The sequence below is a fragment of the Schistocerca americana genome, chromosome 7, assembly GCF_021461395.2.
Source record: "Schistocerca americana isolate TAMUIC-IGC-003095 chromosome 7, iqSchAmer2.1, whole genome shotgun sequence".
NCBI classification, from domain to species: Eukaryota; Metazoa; Arthropoda; class Insecta; order Orthoptera; family Acrididae; genus Schistocerca; species Schistocerca americana.
The window spans coordinates 252,294,664-252,313,066 of NC_060125.1; positions in this window are offsets into that span (position 1 = coordinate 252,294,664).

Genomic DNA, 18,403 nt, shown 5'->3' on the forward strand with positions numbered 1-18,403 from the left:
ACGTGGGGCAATACTGACCCTACGACTTACCTTAGAAGCTAGATTAAGGAAAGGCAAACCTACGTTTCTAGCATTTGTAGACTTAGAGAAAGCTTTTGACAATGTTGACTGGAATACTCTCTTTCAAATTCTGAAGGTGGCAGGGTTAAAATACAGGGAGCGAAAGGCTATTTACAATTTGTACAGAAACCAGATGGCAGTTATAAGAGTCGAGGGGTATGAAAGGGAAGCAGTGGTTGGGTAGGGTGTGAGACAGTGTTGTAGCCTCTCCCCGATGTTATTCAATCTGTATATTGAGCAAGCACTGAAGGAAACAAAAGACAAATTCCGAGTAGGTATTAAAATCCATGGAGAAGAAATAAAAACTTTGAGGTTTGCCGATGTCATTGGAATTCTGTCAGAGACAGCAAAGGACTTGGAAGAGCAGTTGAACGGAATGGATAGTGTCTTGAAAGGAGGATATAAGATGAACATCAACAAAAGCAAAAGGAGGATAATGGTATGTAGTCGAATTAAGTCGGGTGATGCTGAGGGAATTAGATTAGGAAATGAGACACTTAAAGTAGTAAAGCAGTTTTGCTATTTGGGGAGCAAAATAACTGATGATGGTCGAAGTAGAGAGGATGTAAAATGTAGATTGGCAATGGCAAGGAAAGCGTTTCTGAAGAAGAGAAATTTGTTAACATCGAGTATAGATTTAAATGTCAGGAAGTCGTTTCTGAAAGTATTTGTATGGAGTGTAGCCACGTATGGAAGTGAAACGTGGACGATAAATAGTTTGGACATGAAGAGAATAGAAGCTTTTGAAAGGTGGTGCTACAGAAGAAAGCTGAAGATTAGATGGGTAGATCACATAACTAATGAGGAGGTATTGAATAGGATTGGGGAGAAGAGGAGTTTGTGGCACAACTTGACTAGAAAAAGGGATCGGTTGGTAGGACATGTTCTGAGCCATCAAGGGATCACCAATTTAGTATTGGAGGGCAGCGTGGAGGGTAAAAATCGTAGAGGGAGACCAAGAGATGACTACAGTAAGCAGATTCAGAAGGATGTAGGTTGCAGTAGGTACTGGGAGATGAAGAAGCTTGCACAGGATAGAGTAGCATGGAGAGCTGCATCAAACCAGTCTCAGGACTGAAGACCACAACAACAACATACACTGACGTAAAAAAATTGCAGCACAAAAATATAACTAATGCAGAGTAATGAAATTCCGGGAATACATTTGTCTAGGTAACAGGTGTAAGTGATTAACACAGCAAGAGCGGAGGTTAATGTAAGCGCGAGGTAAGCCATTACAAATGCTAATTTTGGTACATTAATGAGCGGTGCAATTACCAGAATGCTGACTGCAAGCATGCAAACGTGCACTCATTGTATCGTAAAGATGCCGTATGTCAGTTCGTAGGATGGTGTTGCGTGCCTGTTACACTTGGTCGATCAATAAAGGGACAGTTAATGCTGGTTGTGGATGATGCTGGAGTTGGCGTCCGATGAGGTCCTGTATGTCCTCGACTGGAGATGGATCTAGTGATCGAGCAGACCGAGGGTCATGTCGACACCCTCCAGAGCACACTGGGTTACAACAGCGGCATGTGGGCGAGCGTTATCCTGCTGGAAAACGTCCCATCGATTGCTTTTCATTAATGGCAGCACAACAGGCCGAATCTCCAGATTAACGTGTTGATTTGGAGTCAGCGTGCGTGGATTAACCTCGTTGCTCCTGCTATCATATGAAATCACACTCCAGACCATAACTCCAGGTGTAAGTCCAGTGCAGTACGCAGGCAGGTTGGTGGCGGGCCCTCAACTGGCCTCTTCCTAACCAACAGACAGCCATCACGGCACCGACGCAGATCCCGATTTCATGAGAAAATACAACAGACCGCCACGCTGCCCTCCTATGAGCTCGTGCTTGACACCACTGAATCCAGAAATCGCGGAGGTTTGGTGTCAGTGAAATGCACGCTACAGGGCGTCTGGATCGTAGTTGTCCTTGAAGTAACAGGTTTGTAACAATTCGTTGTGGGTCACATGACCGTCTTCTTGCGACCGTACATTCGCGTGGCCACCGTTGCAAGCAGTCAAGTACAGTGGCTACAATATTGCCAAGTCTTTCGGCAGTGTTGCAGATGGAACATCCAGCTTCTCTTAGCCCTATTACATGACCTCCTTCAAAGTGAGTCAGGTGTTGATAATGGCGTCTTTGCTGCCTTGAAGGCATTCTTGACTAACATGAGCTCACCACATACACTCTCATAGGTAACTAACGTTCACGACCGTTACAGCTTGTATTTAAAACAAACCTGGTTTGCAGTCCCATTAAGACTCTAGTTCATATGGCTCTGACCACTATGCAACTTAACTTCTGAGGTCATCAGTCGCCTAGAACTTACAACTAATTAAACCTAACTAACCTAAGGACATCACACACATCCATGCCCGAGGCAGGATTCGAACCTGCGACCGTAGCGGCCGCTCGGCTCCAGATTGGAGCGCCTAGAACCGCACGGCCACTCCGGCCGGCTAAAGGCTCTAGTGGCGCAATTCTTATGCAACTGGCGCCTAATTTGAATAGACATCATATTTGGATGTGGAAACACGGCTACCAACTATAATTTATGTCGCACGACTCCTTATTGGCGTTGCGATTTTTTTTCCTGTCAGTGTATTTTGAGACACAAGTGCTTCCTATAAAACAAGGAACCTACAAAAGAAACACGGGGCTCGGAAGGAATAAGAGCACAATTGACTGGAAAATCAAATATTAAAAGAAAACACTGGCAGTTGGAGGAAGGAACTGGAAAATAGAGTTAAATGGGAACGAAAAACAATAAATAAAACCCAAACGATAATGGAAGAGCTCTCCTGTCCCTCTACAGCAGGCAGCACACTATTGATGATACTAGAGATAATGGCCAATCATTATGCAGTAATGTGTAGACTATGTATTTTACGTAGTTGATATTTATGTTTCACAAAACCTGTCCGAAACAGAGTCTGTAAAGAAAAACGTATAAAGGTTTGTAGGAAAAGTTCATACATGTGATGTCTCTTGTACTTATTGAAGTGTAGACCTAGTGCCCCAGGAAACACTCTCAACGGCAAAAAACTTTTTCCAATATAGTCAGGTGGACATAAAATTCGAATTTAACATGCCGTTACTAGAAATATTTCTTGCAATTGCTGCTCTGAAAAGAATGCCGATTTTTGTAGCACGTTGATATTCATTTCTTAGAAAATAATATCTTTTCGCAATAGAAGATAAGGAGATGATTTTACATCTGCTTTATTAACGTATAAAAACAAAGGGCTAGCTGACCGTGACTCAGCACTGCATATCTCACGCCAAAACCTAATACGACCTTCTCTCAAGATAAATCATCGTAATTCAGAACTTACATTTGGGGTATCTGATAATACTTCAGAAAACGTTTACTTGTTCATATCGTAGACACGGGTGGGAAAATCCATCTTATCTAAAGATACATATTAAAAATACAATGTTCTTCTTGCTTACCTAATGTTTAGATCGTTGTCACATTGTGCAATAAACTGAAATTTGTGGGAGCTTTCGAACTGAAACCAGTGAACAACCACATGTGGATTTTTAAACTCATGTTTCCAATCAATTTCGGACTGATGGCCGGAAAAAAACAATTAGTGTCATGTACATGTCGACTGGTTTGATGCAGCTCTCCATGCTACTCTATCCTGTGCAAGCTTCTTCATCTCCCAGTACCTACTGCAGCCTACATCCTTCTGAATCTGCTTACTGTATTCATCTCTTGGTCTCCCTCTACGATTTTTACTCTCCACGCTGCCCTCCAATACTAAATTGGTGATCCCTCGATGTCTCAGAACATGTCCTACCAACCGAACCCTTCCTCTAGTCAAGTTGTGCCGCAAGCTCCTCTTCTCCCCAATTCTATTCAATACCCTCTCACCGAGCGAGGTGGCGCAGTGGTTCGACACAGGACTCGCATTCGGGAGGACGACGGTTCAATCCCGCGTCCGTCCATCCTGATTTAGGTTTTCCGTGATTTCCCTAAATCACTCCAGGCAAATGCCGGGATGGTTCCTTCCAAAGGGCACGGCCGACTTCCTTCCCCATCCTTCCCTAAACCGATGAGACCGATGACCACGCTGTCTGGTATCCTTCCCCAAAACCAACCAACCAACCAACCAATACCTTCTCATTAGTTATGTGATCTACCCATCTAATCTTCAGCATTCTTCTGTAGCACCACATTTCGAAAGCTACTATTCTCTTCTTGTCTAAACTATTTATCGTCGATGTTTCACTTCCATACATGGGTACACTCCATACAAATACTTTCAGAAACGACTTCCTGACATTTAAATCTATACTCGATGATAACAAATTTCTCTTCTTCAGAAACGCTTTCCTTGCCATTGCCAGTCTACATTTTACATCCTCTCTACTTCGACCATTATTAGTTATTTTGTTCCCCAAATAGCAAAACTCATTTACTACTTTAAGTGTATATACAGATTGAATAACATCGGGGAGAGGCTACAGCCCTGTCTCACACCCTTCTCAACCACTGCTTCCCTTTCATACCCCTCGACTCTTATAACTGCCATCTGCTTTCTGTACAAATTGTAAATAGCTTTTCGCTCCCTGTATTTTACTCCTGCCACTTTCAGAATTTGAAAGAGAGTATTCCAATCAACATTGTCAAATGCTTTCTCTAAGTCTACAAATGCTAGAAACATAGGTTGCCTTTCCTTAATCTTTCTTCTAAGATAAGTCGTAGGGTCAGTATTGCCTCACGTGTTTCAACATTTCTACGGAAGTTTAGTAGAAGTAATCAAAGTCAGCTATGTATTCTGAAATAAAAAGACGAAAGTAGATGCTATAAGTATTGCTGACGTTCATGCTATTAGGCGTAAAAGGATAGCGCCTACATTCACCCTCCACCCAGAGAGCTGGCCACACACGAGCAGATTTCCGCGATGAGCCAGTACCTCGGGCCAGTGCCTTGGGTACGTGTGAGGGATTCGCCGTCTAATTCGAGGCGCCTCGTTTCCCACTAACGTTCAGGCCCCGCTAGTCCGATGTAGTCTATCCGCTCTATCCGCAGGCTTCGTCCATTCGTGTGTGCCGTAAATCGGCGGATTTTAGCGATTTATCCGTGGATCCAGGGCGGCAGTGTACTCTCGACAAACAAGGAGCCACGGGCGATGGTTTTCAGGGTTGTGACTGCGTCTCGCCGCAAGTACGTTGTACAGTCCGGTGTTTTATATACACTACTAGCAAAATTAAAATTGCTACACCACGAATATGACGTGCTACAGACGCGAAATGTAACCGACAGGAAGAAGATGCTGTGATATGTAAATGATTAGCTTTTTAGAGCATTCACACAAGGTTGGCGCCGATGGCGACGTCTACAACGTGCTGACCTGAGGAAAGTATCCAACCGATTTTCATACACACATAGCAGTTGACCGGCGTTGCCTGGTGAAGCGTTGTTGTGATGCCTCGTGTAACGAGGAGAAATGCGTACCATCACGTTTCCGACTTTGATACAGGTCGAATTTTAGCCTATCGCGATTGCGGTTTATCGTACCGCGACATTGCTGCTCGCGTTGGTCGAGATCCAATGACTGTTAGCAGAATATGGAATTGGTGGGTTCAGGAGGGTGATACGGAACGCCGTGCTGGATCCCAACGGCCTCGTATCACTAGCAGTCGAGATGACAGGCATCTTATCCGCATGGCTGTAACGGATCGTGCAGCCACGTCTCTATGCCTGAGTCCACAGATGGGACGTATGCAAGACAACAACCATTTGGACGAACAGTTCGACGGCGTTTGCAGCAGCATGGACTATCAGCTCGGAGACCATGGCTGTGGTTACCCCTGACGCTGCATCACAGACAGGAGCACCTGCGATGGTGTACTCAACGACGAACCTGGGTGCACGAATGGCAAAACGTCATTTTTTCAGATGAATCCAGGTTCTGTTTACAGCATCATGATGGTCGTATCCGTGTTTGGCGACATCGCGGTGAACGCACTTTGGAAGCGTGTATTCCTCATCGCCATACTGGCGTATCACCCGGTGTGATGGCATGGGGTGCTATTGGTTACACGTCTCGGTCACCTCTTGTTCGCATTGACGGCACTTTGAACAGTGAACGTTATATTTCAGATGTGTTACGACCCGTGGCTCTACCCTTCATTCGATCCCTGCGAAACCCTACATTTTAACAGGACAATGCACGACCGCATGTTGCAGGTCCTGTACGAGCCTTTCTGGATACAGAAAATGTTCGACTGCTGCCCTGGCCAGCACATTCTCCAGATCTCTCACAAACTGAAAACGTCTGGTCGATGGTGGCCGAGCAACTGGTATCGTGTTGAAGCTGCATGGGCAGCTGTACCTGTACACGCCATGCAAGTTCTATTTCACTCAATGCCCAGGCGTATTAAGGCCGTTATTACGGCCAGAGGTGGTTATTCTGGGTACTGATTTCTCAGGATCTATGCACCCAAATTGCGTGAAAATGTAATCACATGTCAGTTCTAGTATAATATATTTGTCCAATGGATACCCGTTTATCATGTGCATTTCTTCTTGGTGTAGCAATTTTAATGGTCAGTAGTGTATATTTTATTTTTTGTAGTACATTTTCGCTCTTTGAATGTAGGTTATATCTTTGAGAGAAAGTATCGACGGTCCTAGGAAGAAAATTGTGTCAATCGCTGGCAGCTTGTACACTATGTGCGTACCAAACTTTTCTTTTAACTTATCAATTAATATTTTAAGCACTAATCTTCAATCCCCTTCAAAGCACGCTCCACTTGAACCAATACACTCGTGTAACCTTTAATTGCATTTTACAGAACATAGTTTAAATTCATGTTTTGTGATGGTTTGACAGCGCCTCCGTCGTTTTTTTTTTCTTCACCTCATCAACACCTGCACAACGCTTTCCTCTCATGTCTCTTTTCACTCTAGGAAACAAAATAAAGTCGCATGGAGCAAGGTCGGCTGAGTCGGGCGGTGGGCGGGGGGGGGGGGGGGGGGGGGGGGGGGGGGAGGGGGGGTGCAGAACAAGAGTCATACCGTTTTTGGTCAAGAATTCAAGAATTGTCGCACACTCAGGGCTGTCTGAGCAGGGGCCTTGTCATGATGGAAAACGAGTCACTCGAGTACCAGAAAGCAGACGGCTTTTCAAAACTTCGAACTAGAAATCCTGATTAACTGTCTGACCTTGCGGAAGAAACTCTGAATGGACAACTCCTCTGACATGGGAAAAACAAATCAGCATTATTTTAATGTTTCATTTCATCTGATGAGCTTTGTTAGGGAGAGGCGAAATTGAAATCTTACACTGGCTTGATTGTTGGTTTGATTCAGGATCGTAAGCATAGCACCAAGATTCGTCACCCATGATAATTTTTGAAGAAAGGGTTTGGATCATTTCGGGGCTCTTCTTTCAAAGCACAGTATGCTTCCAGCGGACCTTGTTTTTGTTCAGCAGTCATCAGTCGTGACATGAATTTGGCAGCCACCCTTTTCATCCCCAAATTTTCTAGCTTAGCACGCTGGACTGAACTCCAGGTCACTGCCGACAGCTCCACAATATCTACAGTGGTCTGTAGTCGATATTTTTTGATGATTGTACGATTATTTTCAATATTTTCATATGCTCGGACTGTGGAAGGACGACGGGAACGAGGTTTACTATCAACTGACATTTCATCACTTTTGAACCATTCAAACACTTGAGTTTTCTCCATGCACCGTCCCTGCGCGCAGTTTTTCACATGTCAAGAGTTCCTGTTCCTGTTCCCGAGTAAAAACCAGAGTTTCACCACCGCACGCTGTTCGCGAAAAGCAGCCATTGCAAAAGCATCAATCTGAAAACTTTGCCAAAACTAGTCCTGACCTCTTCAACGAGGGCACTCGGCTTACAGACTCTGAAATGTTCGCTCTATGCACTCCTGGCGGTAAAACGCGTCCTACAAAAACTCCGGCCACCAAAAAATTAGTTCGACTTCTTTTGACAAACCCATCTATATTTCTCGAAAGAAAAAGCGCACAAAATAGGTCAAAAACGGAATGGCGAAAGGCAACATTCCAGACACATAGATCTGATCGAGAGTCGCTGGCACTCCTCTGAGAACCTTTGAAACGTCCCATTAGAAAATTACGTATTACAGTGCTGATAAACTTGTACGTTATTTGATTTTCAAACCGCTGAGCAAAACTGAACGTACTTAGACAATTTTCTCTTTACTTATTCTGATCAACACTAAATTCACACACAATATTTTTAGCTCAACGCAATCTGACTTTCAATAATCCCTACAAAGGAATGGCCGTGACTAACAATAACCTACACCTTTCATGAATCACTTACCTCACAAAAATCTTCGTTACTCGAACTACTGAAATACAGTGAGCCAATACTGCCAGCTAAATAAAAAATTCTAACTACTGAAGGCACTAACTACTGATAGGCATAGTTAGCAAATGAAAGATTTTGATGGAGAACAAACAATGTATTTACCTTAATAGAGTTCAAAAGTCATAATATATATATCAGTTCATGACATCCAGTCTTACAAATTTCGTTTTTCTGACGGACACACGTCTAGATCGTCTGCTCTCAAAACTCTGCCATCTCTCTTCTCACATCCACCACTGCTGGCGGCTCACCTCCAACTGCGCAACGCTACGCGCTGTTCACATCCACCTGCCCAACACTACAGTAGCAAATATTCCAACAATGCAAACCAGCCACAGACTGCACACATCACAGTCAGTGATTTTCATAAAGAGCGCTATGTGGCGATACCAACATAAAAACCTAACATAAAAACCTAAACAGTCTACTTACACGATGAACATATCAGTGTGCTAGGAGGAAAGCGTTTTGGAGCCTTTGTGAAGAACAACAATTTGTAATACCCGTAAAATAATGGACATAACTCAGATATGGGTAATTACCTGCAATAACGTTCATAGTAAAAGCAACATTTTATTGACACTCATGCCTATTTTTCATTGCAAGTCGTTAAAATTATACGCAGTGTTTTATTTATAGACAAAATATCTTAACTACTGTGACCATTAACGAAATTATAGGCACTTCATTATGAACCTGACATAAAAAGCTATAAATAACGTAAAAACAAAAAATTTTAACTAATAGTTTCTTTAAAATCGTGTGAAGAAGATTGCAGGGTAGCCTATATGAACGTGTGATTCTGTCGGAGTGGTCCATTAGCCACCAGCTAGCTGAAAACTCAGGGACTGTCTGAACGAGCCCATCCCAGATACCCACACTTGTTTGCACAGGTAAGAGGTCAGATCGCTGGTTCCAAGAACTGTGGGTAACGATCTGAAGATTGTGTGTACACTGATGCACAGGCGAAGACTGCAGATGTTCAAGAATCCGTCAGAAACATCCGTGGCCCGCCGCTAAAATCCGCTCGTGAGTGATCAGTTAAAAGCTGCGTATTCCTCGCTGCGGGAATTTCCTGCAGCGTGCTGCATAAAACGCGTGCGAGACCCCGCTGCTCACTCGCACAATGCAAACATACGAGACCGTTTTCCTAGGTTGCGGACAATGCAGTGCTTTGGGAGGAGTCTGTCACGCACGTCGCAGCGACTTACAGTGAGTCCAAGAAGTATTCGTCTAGCTGCATATCTTTTAGAAAACAATGCCTGTGTAACACGAAAAGAAATGCATACAAAATCTAAAGAGGTAGTCATGTAAGAAGTACCTCGGGAAGTCGTTTTTGTTGCAAAGCAATGAAAGAAACACATTCAAATTGGCAGCAAGGTTAACAAAATAGAAAATGTAATACAAGAGCTGGTTCATAACGTATCCGTCCACCAGCTGAACATGCTGAAATTATGCGCGCAGTGATTAAACTGTAACGCTGACCCAAAGCACACATTACTGAACCGTGCGCGGTCCCACTCCATCGGCTGTTGTGGTTCTGAACGGCACCGATACAGTACCATTAGCTCTATGGGTCGTAAGGGTAGTGAGACGACGATGATCGAAAGAAAACTTATTCTTCGCTTACATAATGAGTGAAAATCTTCTTACGAGCTAAAGTAGTCGATAGACCTAGATCGACGGTTCAGTCGATGATAGATCGATTTTGCGCAACAAAATCATTAAGAAACCAACCACGTACCGCCCCCGCCCCCCCCCCCCCCCCCCCCACACACACACACACTTCGACTAATGCAGTCGTGAGATTTATCATGAGGAAAATGAAGAAGAAACCTAAAACCAGCACTCCTAAGTTGGCTGGGTAGTTAGAGTTTAGGGGAAAGAAGGTATGTGCCAACACAATCAGAATTACCTTCAAAACGAATGGGTCTCATAGCCGGGTAGCGCGCAAGAAATTTTGTGTCAGTGAACAGAATCGAAAGAAACGTCTTCATTTTGCGATGGACCATAGATTCAAAAAGGAGGAGTTCTGGAATAGGCTCTGAGCACTATGCGACTTAACTTCTGAGGTCATCAGTCGCCTAGAACTTAGAACTAATTAAACCTAACTAACCTAAGGACATCACACACATCCATGCCCGAGGCAGGATTCGAACCTCCGACCGTAGCGGTCGCTCGGTTCCAGACTGTAGCGCCTAGAACCGCACAGCCACTTTGGCCGGCAGTTCTGGAATAGAGTAATATTTTCTGATGAGAGTAAATATAATGTCTTCTGATCGGATGGCATGCGAATGGTGTGGCGCAAGAAGAATGCGGAGATGTTGCTGCGCCATCTTGTGCCAGTGGTTAAACACAGTGGTGGCTCCCTGATGGTGTGGCGCTGTATGAGTGCTGCAGGTGTTGGAAAATTATATTTCATAGAATAGAATTTCATAGAAAGAATAGTGTTATGGGACCATTGCTTTTCACAATATATATAAATGACCTAGTAGATAGTGTCGGAAGTCCCATGCGGCTTTTCGCGGATGATGCTGTAGTATACAGAGAAGTTGCAGCATTAGAAAATTGTAGCGAAATGCAGGAAGATCTGCAGCGGATAGGCACTTGGTGCAGGGAGTGGCAACTGACCCTTAACATAGACAAATGTAATGTATTGCGACTACATAGAAAGAAGGATCCTTTATTGTATGATTATATGATAGCGGAACAAACACTGGTAGCAGCTACTTCTGTAAAATATCTGGGAGTATGCGTGCGGAACGATTTGAAGTGGAATGATCATATAAAATTAATTGTTGGTAAGGCGGGTGCCAGGTTGAGATTCATTGGGAGAGTCCTTAGAAAATGTAGTCCATCAACAAAGGAAGTGGCTTACAAAACACTCGTTCGACCTATACTTGAGTATTGCTCATCAGTGTAGGATCCGTACCAGATCGGGTTGACGGAGGAGATAGAGAAGATCCAAAGAAGAGCGGCGCGTTTCGTCACAGTGTTATTTGGTAACCGTGACAGCGTTACGGAGATGTTTAACAAACTCAAGTGGCAGACTCTGCAAGAGAGGCGCTCTGCATCGAGGTGTAGCTTGCTCGCCAGGTTTCGAGAGGGTGCGTTTCTGGATGAGGTATCGAATATATTGCTTCCCCCTACTTATACCTCCCGAGGAGATCACGAATGTAAAATTAGAGAGATTAGACCGCGCACGGAGGCTTTCAGACAGTCGTTCTTCCCGCGAACCATACGCGACTGGAACAGGAAAGGGAGGTAATGACAGTGGCACGTAAAGTGCCCTCCGCCACACACCGTTGGGTGGCTTGCGGAGTATAAATGTAGATGTAGATGTAGATGTAGATCACCATATGTATATCAACATTTTAAAGGACGATCTGAATCTTAGCGTGAAAAATTAGGTCTGCAAGGAAATTACATTTTTCAACAAGATAACGACCCAAAGCATATGGCTCTAAATACAAGGCTGTGGCTCCTGTGCAATACCCGAAAACAACTTAACACCCCTCCTCAGAGCCCAGACATTAATCCTATTGAACACCTTTGGAAAGTACTGGAAGATAGCATCAGGAGAAGACACATTTCTAACAAGAGAGACCTAAAAGAAGCACTTCAAGACGAATGGGACAGAATTCCTGCCTCTTTGATGGCAAACTTGGTCTTGTCGATGCCCAGATGACTACAAGCAGTAATAGCTGCAAAGGGAAACCCCACTAAATGTTAAGTTTTGTAATTGAAATCATATTTTCAGATAGTAAATTTAAAAAAAATGTGATGGACGAATACTGTTTGAAGTAGCCCTTGAATAAATTCTCCATTTAGTCAAACTTGTTATCGCTGTAGATATATTTATTCCCTTGTCCATCAATAAAAATGACTTACCAAGGTTCGTTGCATATGACTGGATGTTCACATTCTATGTTCCCTTCCTTTCACGTGACATATACTTAGTTTAAAAAAAAAAAAAAAACAACTAGGCAATTACTTTTTGGATTCACTGTACTTGGCTGGAGGAGCGGGAGTAGTCAACTGGGAAGCAGCGCCGGCCGGAGTGGCCGAGCGGTTCTAGGCGCTACAGTCTGGAACTGCGCGACCGCTACGGTCGCAGGCTCGAATCCTGCCTCGGGCATGGATGTGTGTGATGTCCTTAGGTTAGTTAGGTTTAAGTAGTTCTAAGTTCTAGGGGACTGATGACCTCAGCATTTAAGTCCGACAGTGCTCAGAGCCATTTGAACATTTGTTTTTTTTTTTGTTTTTTGTTTTGTTTTTGGAAGCAGCGGGAAGATAACTCCACTGTTTTCTTCGCGCGCATAGGCAACAACAGAAAATTTTTAACCGAGAAACAATCACCAGAAATGTCGGCTGACTGCTTCTCTGCCTCAAAGGATGAGCAACTTACCGAATTCGTTTCCGAAATGCAAATTTTGTGGAATACGGCCGACGCCGATTGGAAAAATCAAATGAAAAAAGACTTAATTTGGTCAGAAATCGGAAGAAAAATGAATAAAACTATTCTCGAGCGGCACAGGGTTGGAGGGATCAGATAGGGGTACCGAAAGTACCCTCCGCCACTCACCATTAGGTGGCTTGTGGGTTATGATGTAGATGTAGATGTCTTATTATGTCCAATGTAATACAGAAATTACTTCTCAGTTCGTCTTCAATTAACGAAAGAAAATAATGAAAGTGGTCGAGTGTGAATCTGAAAATTGCCATTACTTCTCCGCATTGTCGAGCAAATGTTTTGTAACTAAAATTTTATATGCTCCTTCTTCTGCACGATGCAAGAACTTTCATCCCACTGTATTGCGCTTTCTGAGTACTATTTCTAATGACCTACAGTCCTCCTCCTCTTCCCTAACTTCCATGTATTTCGGAGTGCCAAAATTAACAGTTTTTAGCTTGAGCACTGGCGCTGCATGTTTGGACTTCACTGTCTTCGCTGCTACTGTCGCATTGTACTGCCCCGGGCCCAGTAGGAAGCTCCTCGCAGTGCGCAGGAAATAGCGTCTCGCCAATGGGCACTCGCCTGGGGAAAACTATAGCACCTACCGACTTCCAACAAACTGTAAGAATTATTTCAAACGTTTTCGAAACTTTTTCTCTCTTTCACCCCCACAAAAAATGTAACAGGAAAAAGTTTGTCGCTTACTTCATTTTGGACGTTGGTTTGGTAAAAGTTCCGCATCAGTCATCTACATCTACGTGATTACGCTGCTATTCACAATAAAGTGCCTGGCAGAGGGTCCAGTGGACCACCTTCAAGCTGTCTCTCTATCGTTCTACTCTCGAATGGCACGCGGTGAAAACGAGCACTTAAACTTTTCTGTGCGAGCCCTGATTCCTCTTATTTTATTGTGATGATCATTTCTCCCTATGTAGGTGGGTGCCAACAGAATGTTTTCGCAATCGGACGAGAAAACTGGTGACTGAAATTTCATGAGAAGATCCCATCGCAGCGAAAAACGCCTTTGTTTTAATGAATGCCACTCCAATTCACGTATCATGTCTGTGACACTATCTCCACTACTTCAAGATAATACAAAACTAGCTGCCCTTCTTTGTACTTTTTCGATGTCATCCGTCAGTCCCACCTGATGCGGATCCCACGCCGCACAGCAATACACCAGAATAGGGCGGACAAGCGTGGTGTAAGCAGTCTCTTTACTAGGCCTGTTGCACCTTCTAAGTGTTGTGCCAATGAATCGCAGTCTTTGGTTTGCTCTACCCGCAACATTGTCTGTGCGATCGTTCCAGTTTAGGTTATTTGTAATTGTAATCCCTAAGTATTTAGTTGAATTTACAGCCCTAAGATTTGTGTGACTTACCGCGTAATCAAAATTTAGCGAATTTCTTTTAGTACTCATGCGAATAACTTCACACTTTTCTTAAGTCAGGGTCAATTGCCACTTTTCGCACCATACAGATATCTTATCTAAATCATTTTGCAAGTCGTTTTGATCATTCAGCGGATTACTCCTACTTCCCTTTTTGGGTATTGGTGTGACTTGAGCTATTTTCCAGTCTTTACGTACGGATCTTTCTGTGAGCGAGTGGTTGTATATAACTGCTAAATATGGAGCTATTTTATCAGCATACTCTGAGAGGAACCTGACGTATAAATCTGGACCGGAGACCTTGCCTTTATTAAGTGATTTAAGCTGCTTTGTTACACCGAGCATTTCTACTTCTATGTTTCTCATCTTGGCAGTTTTTCTTGATCTGAATTCAGGAATATTTTCTTCGTCTTCTTTAGTGAAGAAGTTTCCGAAAACTGTGTTTAATAACTCTGTTAGATGTAGATGAGTGGCGCGAAAAATCGACTTTTCTTAAAATCTTAAATATTTATCTATTTTAAGAGCACAAAATTTTCATTGAGTTAAAAAAAAGGTATCAGAACGTAGTTCTCGTATCACTCTATCAGGTGCAGTTGCCAAATTCTAAGAAAAAGTTTCATTTTTGGCGTTCTGACGCGCAGCGCCTAGGAAAACGTTTCACGCAGCACCCTGCGATCGCATCGCACAGCGGAAGGCGCAAGCGTATTCCTCAGCACGTTGGGACGAATTCCCACAGCTAGGAAAACGTAGGTTTATTTGCGACCACGTCATCATTCTTCATTCACTCTCGGTGTGTGTGAACCGGTCATCTCAGGCGTATCTAAAGGTGTGGCGGCATCTGCTAAACTATGTGACGCTAGAGGCATCAGACAAGCTATACCTTCAGCCACAGATGCGTCTACGCCACCGCAAAACAGAGCAGCAGCTTCAAGTTGCCGAATGTGTTGAAAGTAGCTTCCAGTTCCCTCTTGCTATATTCAACTGCTGTAAGCGACGTGGGGGTGACACCTCGTTGTCGCCTAAGTCCACGCTAGTGGACTTACAAGTGACGTTCTCGGCTCGAACAAGAATTTCTATTTATACATTTGTATACAGACCCATCTCACATTTACAATTACGCCTGCGACGGTGTGTGATTGTGTTGCTCCTCGTTTGAACACAACAGCGCTTGCAGCCTTGGCGAAGAGCTGTTAACACTCCAGTCAGTCAGTTAACTCAGCAAGTAGTTAACATGTTTAGTATATGTGGTGCGACAATAAAGTAATGAGACTGATGTGAAAAAAAATGTTGCTTAGAGTTTTAGTCAAGTTTAGTGTTGCCACCTTCAAAGTAGTTCCCTTCTGATTGCACACACTTTTTCCAGTGCTTCTGCCATTGATGGTAACATTTCTGGAACTCATCTTCTGTAATATCGTCCAAGACCCTCGTCACAGCTTTTTGGACATCTTGTGTTGTTTGAAAATGGTGTCCCTTGACCGCCGTTTTGACTCTTGGAAATAGAAAAAAGTCGCACGGAGCGATATCTGGTGAACAAGGTGGCCTGTGGTAGTACTGAAATTTGTTTTGAGGTTAAAAATTGCTGTACTGACAGAGCAGTATGGGATGGCGCATTATTGTGATGCAGAATCCAATTATCAGCAATGTTGGCATGGACACGAAGAACTTTTTTACGTTCTAAAATTTCTTTGTAGTAATATTGGTTAACTGTTTGTGAAGGAGGCACCCACTCTTTATGAACAATTCCCTTGGAATCAAAGAAGCACACAAGCATGCATTTCACTTTTGACTTTGACATGCGAGCTTTTTTGGTCTGGGTGATCCCTTTGAGCACCATTGCGAACTTTGGCGTTTTGTCTCTGGATCGTACTGAAAAAACCAACTTTTATCACTAGTGATAACACGACTCAATAATTCTGCATTGATTTCCGTTTGCTCTAACAGATCTACTGCCACATTTTTCCGTGTTTCTCGCTGTTGTGGTGTGAGATTCTTGGGGACCATATTTGCACAAATCTTTCTCATACCAATATCTTCAGTTATTATTAGACGAACCGTTTTTTGATTGATGTTCAGTTCTTCTGCAATAATTTTCACGGATAATCTTCGATCAGATCGTACGAGTTCACGCACCCTGGCCAAGTTGACATCCATCCGTGAGTTTGATGGTCGTCCGCTGCTGTCTTCATCTTCAACATCTGTTCTTCCTTCACTAAACATTTTATACCAAGGAAAAACTTGAGCTCTTGACATAACCTGCTCTCCAAAAGTCTTCTGAAGCTTACCGTAAGTTGTCGTCGCGTTTTCACCAAATTTAACGCAAAAAGAAATGGCATACCGTTGCGCAATATTATGCAGTTCCATTTCCGTGACGAGAGACACAAACACGTGTTAACTTATTACAGCACAACTCACGACTGAGCAGTTGCATCGATGTGCCGCTTGGACAAGAAGCAGCTTATAGACCAAGTATAAAATAAATAAAATAAAATAAAACAAAAATAAAATATTAATTATTTTTATCTGTATGATTGGCTCTCCTATGAGTCGTCAGGTTTTGATTATTCGGTATCAGACGCTTGACAATGGCTTTTTCGTAAAGGCAATGTTACTCGTAGTTGACCGTGAAATAAAACTGAAATAATCGGACTTCGTAATTAAATCGTTTCCAAAGACTGCTGCGGTAGGTGCGGACTCATAAACTAAATCTCAATATTACAATAATTTGCCAGCCATGCCAAAACGTCGTACAGAGGTGATTGTCTACTAAACAAAAAATTACACAGTTAGTTAAATCAGATATATTCAATGAATAAGCCTACAGTTCATAATCCTACTTACTTTTATAAATATAAATTCTTTACAGAATCGAGTGCCTAGTATGGTTGCAACTCGCAGTAATTTTCTATATCATGAAATATGGCGGTGTGCCAGACAATAAACTAAAATACGTGCTTCTCGCACCACTTCAACCAGGGCTCTTCTTTTTTTTTAATCAAACATACGAGTAACGTAAATGTACTTTTGTTTTATCAGCGACACAGCGCTGCAGTTGTGTGCCATAGGCTTTATTTATTTGTCACTGATTATTTATTTAATTAATATCTCGCGTTTCCGAGGAAACTCACGCTCGGCATGCAAATGTGCCTTTATACAAGGTCAAAGATACTGTGCCTACGCAAGCCTGCAGGGTTGCCACATCTTGCATACAAAATCAGTCTCATTACTTTATTGCCGCACCTCGTACGTCTGTCAATACTGTCACACATATACAGAAAAAATTAATGAAACAATTAATGTTTGGAACGTTTGAAATACTGTGGCATCCAAGTTAAGAAGGCGTTATCCAACGGTGGATAGTGTAGGACACAATGACGACACTTTCGCAATGTTTTTGGTGGATCTGGTAATTTGGAAACATGAATATTCATTTGACTCCTCTACTGAAGCTACTTTGGATAGCGCACTGGACGAAAAAAAAACAAAAAAAATCGACTTGATAGACGCTAACACGATTACTAGTGTTCAAGATTGTAGTGCAGGTGGCAGCAGGGGAAAAAGTATACCGCAAAGAGAAGCTAACAGTTCTGGTGACTTTGAAACTTCACCAGAAAATAAATCCATTCCTGTTGGCATTTTACCAAATTTTCGGAAGAATGCCTTGAGTGTATTTATGATGATTATCATACACCTCCATGCAAAGTTGCGACCAACAGCTCGTTATTGAAGAGACAGACATCTACTGTATAAAAAGCATGAACATCGAAGTAACATTCGGTTATGTGGAGCAAAAAGACGTAATGAACATCCATTTCGAGGAATCAAGGAACTGGAGATAATACTTTCTTCCTCAATCTGACATAGCAAAGAATGGAGAAAGATGTGTCCATTACTGGCACGTGAAGTTTTGGATAGCGCAAAAAGAAAGAGACATATGGCGCACAAAGTTTAAGTGTTCTGCATCTTCCGCAGCACGTCTCAAGAAAGAATAAAGAATGTGCTGCAGACACAACATTGCTTTCACGAAAGCCAGAGATGTACAGGAAGATCAAGATATCAGTCTGTCTGGGGTCCGTTTTGTAGAAGTAAACCAGAGAACTGCAGTTTTCGAT